The sequence below is a fragment of the Aquarana catesbeiana genome, linkage group LG06, assembly GCF_042186555.1.
Source record: "Aquarana catesbeiana isolate 2022-GZ linkage group LG06, ASM4218655v1, whole genome shotgun sequence".
NCBI classification, from domain to species: Eukaryota; Metazoa; Chordata; class Amphibia; order Anura; family Ranidae; genus Aquarana; species Aquarana catesbeiana.
In genome coordinates, this window is record NC_133329.1 from 316,443,876 (window position 1) to 316,452,248 (window position 8,373).

General features: G+C 37.4%; 1 long non-coding RNA gene across 1 annotated transcript; it reads left to right on the forward strand.

Moving 5' to 3' along the window:
* The first annotated feature begins 1,791 nt into the window (after positions 1-1,791).
* LOC141146915 (uncharacterized) lies at positions 1,792-8,057 on the forward strand. Its single transcript, XR_012244999.1, has 4 exons — positions 1,792-1,913; positions 3,967-3,995; positions 5,477-5,715; positions 7,833-8,057. It is a non-coding gene; the product is annotated as an uncharacterized lncRNA (long non-coding RNA).
* The last annotated feature ends 316 nt before the right edge of the window (positions 8,058-8,373 follow it).

The following is an 8,373-nucleotide window of genomic DNA, read 5'->3' on the forward strand; positions in this document are numbered from 1 at the left end:
CAGATACATTTCAAAAATACAATGTGAAATTAAAAAGGGACACCAACACCAAACAATCTCCTTGAGATTAAATAATACAATATAATAATGGTGTTGTGGTAACTTGACACACAAAACACACACAAAAATATTATGGAGTAAAACCCAAAAAACAAAAAAAAACATCAGCCTTGAAAAAAATACAAACCCAAAAAAAAAAAAAATCAGCCTTGAAAAAAATACAAAACAAAACTAAAAAAAAATCAGCCTTGAAAAAAATACAAAACAAAAATAAAACAACAAAAAAGAAATGTGGTCAGATGTGACAAATCAAAATATATTGAGGAAATCTGGATAAAAAAATAAAGAAAGAAGTTTGTGAGAAGTCTGTGTGAATATGAGCAGCAAAACAACTTCATTCTTCTCACATTATAAAGAAGAAGAGAGTGCGCTGTATTAAACAATTTAAAACATTGCAGCGTGACGAAAGTGCTGTATCCATTCCGAACGCTAATTTTACCAGACCGAGCTGTTCCGTCTCGGAATTTCTTCTGAGCATGCGTGGCACTTTGTGCGTCAGAACTGGCCACACACGGTCGGAATTGATGTGATCGGATTTTGTTGTCGGAAAATTTTATAGCCTGCTCTCAAACTTTGTGTGTCGGAAAATCCGATAGAAAATGTCCGATGGAGCCCACACACGGTCGGAATTTCCGACAACACACTCCGATCGCACATTTTCTGTCGGAAAATCCGACCGTGTGTACGGGGCATAACTCTAAACAGGTAACCTGTAAAATATTTTTTAAAGCATCGCCTATGGAGATTTTTAAGTACCATAGTTTGTCGCAATTCCACAAGCGTAGGCAGTTTTAAAGCATGACATGTTAGGTATCTATTTACTCTGCGTAACATCATCTTTCACATTATACAAAAAAATTGGGCTAACTTTAGTGTTTTTGTTTTTTTAATTAAAAAAACTGTATTTAAAAAAACAATTGCATTTGGAAGATTGCTGCGCAAATATTACAATGACCGCCATTTCTCTAAGGTCTCTGCTAAAAAAATATATATATAATGCTTGGGGGTTCTAAGTCATTTTCTAGCAAAAAATACTAATTTAAACTTGTAAACAAAAAGTTCCAGCAAAGGCCTGGTCAGCAAGTTACTTGAAACTATAATTATTGCCTTCGCTCTAACGATCACGGCGAAACCTCACATGTGTGGTTTGAACACCATTTACAAATGTGGGTGTGACTTACGTCTGCGTTCGCTTCTGCATGAGAGCACGGAAGGATGGGTGCTTTAGAATTTTTTTTCTCTTAGTTATATTACTTTTTGCTTTTTATATTTACACTGTCTCTTTATTTACATTTTTTTATCACATTTATTCATATTACAGGAAATGTAAACATCCCTTGTAATAGAAATAAGCATGACAGGTCCTTTTTTATTGGGAAATCTGGGGTAAAAAACCAAGAACCGGACGTGACATTGGAGGTCGCTCTGGTCCTCCAAGGGCATAGAGATGAGTGGGGGCCATCTTGCCCTTACTCATCTTTCTGCCGCACCAGATGGTTTCCGGGTTTACTGATGCTCCGGTAAAGTGAATTTTTATGCTTTAGGATTTTTCTCCAGGTGATTGTTACTGGCATTATTCTAAAAATGTCACGTGTTTCCTTGTTGTAATTATTGTGTTAATTAAATGGTGTCTCAAGCTTTAGAAATGCAGTGTCATTTAAATTGGGGATGGAATTGGGCTGGTTGCAAATAACTACAGATTATGGAATGGAATATGGAATAACAATGACAAAAATAGTTAGTCACGCCCGTTGCAGCTTACTGTCTCCTCCCTGTCTTAATATTGATATAAAAGCAGCTGATTTTCTGTGGATAATAATTGAGTTTATTCTACATCAAGGAGCAGGTTTCTGGTACGTAAGTCATGTTTGATATTTGTCAGTCTTTGTAGAGGATACCATTTTAAGATGGATACCTAGCCTGTATTGGATAGAACGGTAAAGGATTAGAACCCCTGTATAGTTTTTACTCCTCTCTAGAGCCCCGTTTTTCATGCACTTTACTGTCCCGGTGTCAATATTTTTATAATAGTTACATAGTTATTCAGGTTGAAAAAAGACACACGAATGTGGAAATATACAGTATTTTCTGTTTGGGTAATATTAATTCACTACGCTCTTTTAACCATCTGTCTTTTTCAGATTAAGATTTTTTAAGAGTTTAACTTAAAATATATTTTGTCCCTCCACCTGATTAAGAAACTGAGATTAGGAAGCAAAGATTGTCAAAACTGAATTAAACTTTATTTATACATTGTACCACAAATGGCAGTTAGAATTTTTGATGTTTCAACTAAACCCTTTACTTTTCATTGCTTACTCATGGAACTTTTTTGATGAGTATTTCTAATAAGTAATACTGTAGTGGGGTATCCATTTACACCCCATGCTCAGATAAAGGCACAGGTCCCTTTAACTCCATTTCTCATAACTCCCTGGGTTCTTGGACATGCCCAGGGAAGGTTTTTCTGTTTCCCTCCCTTAGAAGCTCAGGAAGGATTCACCTGATGAGGCAGAGGTAGCTGGAGAAGTGATCTGCATGGTGGTCAGTGTGTGGGATGCCAGGTCGGCGTCTAATAGCACGCAGCTTCTCCAGAAGACCCAGCTACTGCGTGAAGCCACTCCTTCCCCAATTGCTATCAGAGTACTCCAGTTCCAGTAGGGTGGCGCTTCATCCTTTAGCCTGGATGCCTTCAGCCTGTGTTACCAGAGATGTGAAATGCTGTCAATGAGAATAATTGCACATTGTTGTTTTCTACTGAAGTAATGAATCTCAGCTTGTCTCTCTGTTGTTATAAAGTCTTATAGAGACTATGCTATGATGCCAGTGCCACATGTTACCCTGATTGAGCCAAAGAGACATTGGTGTAAAGTCCCTGTTTGTGCAGCTATTATTATCATTTTTTTAAATTTATCAGCAGTGCATGCATGCTCTTTGCCATTGTGACCCTATTTTGCATTAATGATTCTATGTTGTACCTATAAAAAAACTGACCACACTAAGCAGGAGAACACAGTGTGTTCAGTTCTCTAGCTATGCTCAGAACTCAGTGTGCTCTCCTCCAATGATCAGACTTGTTCTGACACGCCTCCTCTGCACAGCCATTCACGAGAAAGTTCAATGTACTGCTGCTTCTCCTCCCCCCCACTCCTATGCAGCCGAGAACAGAGGGATCAGAGGTAATGTGATCACTTATAAAAAAAAGGAAAACAACATATTTTTAATGTTTTTCGTATATTTATACACAAATATTTTGCCTTTTCATTTCAATTTACAAATGAATGGGTTGTTTTACAAGGTAATTGTTACAATCACTTTAAATAGAATTAGATATTATAATTGATCCGGACCATGTATATCGTGTAGAGATCAGTATATGCCTTTCTTGACATCTACAGTTTTTGGTACCTTAAATTACAAAGTAATAGTTTGTGTAGGAAATAGTGAACTTTTAGGGTTTGTCACTAGTTTCAATCTTTTAACATGCGGTCTAAAGTAAATTCAAGTTAATTGTTTAGACAGTACTTAGAACTTTATATAAACTCATCAGCACTTTCAAAAAAAGCAGCAAATGGTAGCTTATATATTTGTATTTACAAATTCCTTTATTTTTTAAATTTTCTTTTACTTTTTGCATCATTATCTATAAAAAGGGTTTGTATATTCACAAGTGCCCTTGCTGCTCTGCAGTATAGTGTACTTGGCACATTGTACTGCAGCTGAAAGTCACAACATCCTCAAACGTCATAGCATGTAAAAGTCCAAGAGTACATATATATTAAAACTAGTATTTGAAAATTGTGGGAAACGTGTTGGCAGGCCTAATAAGAGATAAAGGTTTAACCCTTTTTTTTTTTTGCTTGATAAGTATAAAGTTTTAACTGCGTGTCTCTGTTTATTTTTCAGATCCAACATCATGTCTTTCTTCGGTTTGGGTTAGTAACTTCCTACAATAACTTTCAAACTGAAATTATACTTTTGCCATTTCATTTTTTAATACTTGAATTAATTAGTATGTGTCTTTTTTGGGCTAAGTAGAACATTTTTTATAATCAAGGACATCGGTATTGTAATATTAGGCCCCTTTCACACTGGGGTGGGGGCGGCGTCGGCGGTAAAGCACCGCTATTGTTAGTGTCGCTTTACCATCGGTATTCAGCCGATAGCGGGGCAGTTTTACCCCCCCCGCTAGCGGCCGAGAAAGAGTTAAAAACCACCGCAAAGCGCCCATTCACCACTCTGAAGATGCTGCTAGCAGGACTTTTTTTCCCGTCCTGCCAGCACACCGATCCAGTGTGAAAGCCCTCGGGGCTTTCACACTGAAGAGACAGCAGCGTAGAGGGTCGGTTTGCATGCGCTATTTTTAGCGCAATAGCGCCTGCAAACCGCCCCAGTGTGAAAGGGGCCTAAGTAACCAAATGCATTTAGAATTTCTGGATCAAATGTATTTTTGAGTATTATTATTGGAATAATATACTTAGCTGGAGGAAAAAGGGGTTACATTTATTTTTTTTAATCTCACTAAATTGCTAAAAATAAACTCTTATACAGTTTTGATATGCAGTCATAATATGCATTTGTCTTTTTTTTTTCTTCAGTAGTGATGGGAAATCAAACATCTTTTTTATATGGGAGTATGGGAAAGGACAAATGATAATAGAAATGCATGACTCAAGTGACTATGATCTTTATATGTGGTCAGTGGTAGTGTCAGGCATATCATCTCAATGCTGGCCACATATTTCATCTATTAATCAACCTAATCATAAGTTTCAGTTACAATACTTAGCACATCACTTGACTTTTCTGCCACAGACACAAAGGAAATAGCGTTTACAACCACTTGGTATAGCGCTCAGCCCCTTCTAATCGCAGCTTGCCAAAGACTTAGACAGGCTGTCTGAAGTGGGGTTGAAGGCTGCACCTGTGCTTCTCGGGCGTTCTAACATGCTGGGAGGGACGCCCTGCAGATAGACGGCCTGTGTGCCATTGGCCTTATTGTGTGTAATGAGAAGGGTCATGGGAGTGGTAAGGTATAAATTCTCTCTGGTCACCAAGACACTTTCTCAGCATATATTGCTGCATGGAGTAATTGGCTTTGCCCAACCCTGACTGGCCTAGGAGACCGTATGCCTTAAATCTAAAGAATATCAAACATTTTATCTGTATGTAGGAGGCAGACCATGCCTTGTAATGTAAAAAAGAAGTCAAAATGTGATTTTTAATTGCTCTCTTCTCAGATATTTACACTGATTGCATTTAAAGAAATGCACTTAATGATGTATTAATAGTTAAGAGTTGCCTTCATTTGTGTCTTATATTTCTCTCTGAAGTTCATTACATAAGGTTACATATAAAATATATTATAAAGGAACATTTCAGTAACTGTGATTCTGATTTTTCCTTTCTTTTACAGGAGGCTATATTGGAATAGGGGCTGGTGGATATAGCGGTGGTTTTTACAATCGTGGTGGGAATTACGGGCCCAATATCTACGTACAGCCAGGGATTGCTCTCGTTGGCAGTTCATATCCTAGATATGGTTATGGTCCTTGGGGACGCTATTATGGAGGCTATAATGGAGGCTATGGCTACGGCTACAACAACTACGGCCACCACCACAGACGTCGCTGGTGGTAACACAGGAAAAGGAATGTAAGTTCATATACTGATTAATAAAACAAATGTTATATAGCATGGTGATAATAGGTAGCCATGGACACAGTGAAAACAGCTGATTTTCCCAGTCCAAAACCAAAAAAAAAAAAAAAGAAAAGAAACTCAAATGGCTTTATGTATAGCATAGACAAAATGGCAATTTCAATCATAACTAATAAATCTCACTCTCACCATTATTAATAACTGCTAGAAAGCTGCAGAACACAAAGTCCAAAAAAAACTTATATACTCACATAAAAATAAATATCCCTAGTTGTAAATCACCAACATGTGCCAAAATGATCAGCATGTGCCAAAATAATTAACATGTGCCAAGTAATTTGAGATAGAAACAAATGTACTAACAAAACTTAACATGCAAATCCATAAAATATATGGCTTTCTGACAAAAGACAATAAAGAAAATCCAATAAATCAATCTTCCTCTATGATCAGTATTGTATTCGTCCAGAAAAAGCCTGATAAAGTTGCTGACGTAACACGTAGGGCAGAGTACTGAGCCTGGGTAGTGTTGCAGAGGAGAGAAGACGTTCATGCAGCAGCTCTGCTTTCATTATGAGACTTTGGGCTGTCAGCTGGACTCAGCTAGAGCAATGAGCCATGCAAGTATCTCTGCTCCTCAGTATACTGAAGAATATGTTACATTGATTTAATGTGATTAATATTACCTTTACATAGGCTATCCCTTCTAAAGTCCATCATGAATATTGATGCTAGATTCATCCATCTTACCAACTGTTCAGTCTATGCTACTCCTCTAATGCTATATATTTAAAATACTAACAACTACTTACAAAGCCATCCACAACTTGGCCCCCAGCTACATCACTAACCTAATCTCAAAATACCAACCAAATCCTTTTTTTTTGTTCCTCTCAAGACCTCCTGCTCTCTAGCTTACTTGTTACCTCCTCCTATGCTCGCCTCCAGGACTTTTCCTGAGCCACTCCCATCTTATGGAACTCTTTAACCTAATCTGTCCAACTTTATCCTATTCTGTCTACTTTAGACAATCCCTAAAAACCCTTCTCTTCAGAGAAGCCTATCCTGTCCTCACCTAACTGTACTTTTATTTTCTCCTTCAGCTCATCCCCCACAGTTATTACCTTTTGTATCTCTTGACCCTCCCTCTGACATTGTAAGCTCTAGTGAACAGGGCCCTCTGATTCCTCCTGTATTGAATTGTATTGTAACTGTACTGTCTGGGAAAAGAAGGTGCGAGGCAGCAATGGTAACAGTGTCAGTAGTACCCTGGTTCGGGATGCCAAACAGAGCAACGCTGTGGACTGGGGCAGCTGCAGATCAGGGGTCACATACATAATAATTAGAGGTCAGTTCTCACAAAACTGATATTTTTAGCAAAGGATGGTCCCAGGTTGGGTAATTATCCAATGGATTGTATCTCATGAAGGTTTTGACTGCTAGACTGAGTTTTACTACTCCTGCTACAGCAGTTAAATTATCCACAAAAGATAGAAAAAAGCAAGAGGATGGATGAGACCACTTTTGAAGCATGTGATAAATTGGTAGAACTTGTGTGCATACTATATATCTAGCTCCCAGAAAGAGGTCACTGTATATTAAATGGCATTTATGCAAAACTGAAAAACACATTTTGAGTGAATGTATTCTTTTTACAATATCTTTGCAATTTTATTTCATCTAACGCATAGGTGTGCGCAGCCTATTGCATTAGGGTGTACACCCCAAAACTCAAACACACATGCGTACACACACACTCTAAATAAATGTAAACATTTTAAAATGTAGTACGGTAGTGGATGTGTCAGTAGAGCAGAGGTTGGCGTCAGTAAGGCAGTGGACAGTAGTTTTTTATTTTTATTTTGTATTCTTTTTTACAATTTTAGTTATATATTATTATTTCTAAAAAAAATTTTTAGAAACTTTGTGAAATATCAGCAGGGGAAATCTGCGCCGCACTGGGTAATTAGGGTGTGCCCATGCACCCTTGTCACACCCCCTGTGCAGGCCTGTGATCCTACTGCTACGGTAAGTAACCAAGGATGTAGCTGATTATTCCTATGTACCATTCTATAATATGCTCTAACCTATATTCCTCTCTTCTTTTGCAGGATGAAAAGTATGCAAATAGGCCATGAAAGTCACATCAGTATTGAAAACACATCACATTTCCTAAGCTACTAACCTATAGTTCAAAATACTTTATTAAACTTGATGTCTATTCTACTGTAATTACTGGCCAAATGATATGAATATACGTTTTTCAATCTGCAACATTTAATAAAAATAATGCAAAAACAATAATTAAAATAAAATCTAAAAAATCCATGTACAAATGCAAGTGTTGTGTTTTGTTATGTAACAGTTTGAACACTGCCAAGTAAAGTAAATACTCTGCTCATCTTACACAGATATGATAATGATCAGCTTATAGTCACACACATGTAATGTACAGCCCTGTATAAGACAGCCAAAGTAGTTACAACTGCCTGTAAATCTCAAAAGCTCCAGGCTATCTAAAATCAAATGATTGTAGAATTGGGCAAGGTTAAGTTAGCACCAGAACTGTTTTAAGACAGTGGTGGGACCAGGTCAAACATCACATAGGTGGTAATTTATCCTGTCTTTTCATTACTTAGCAAAAAAATCACT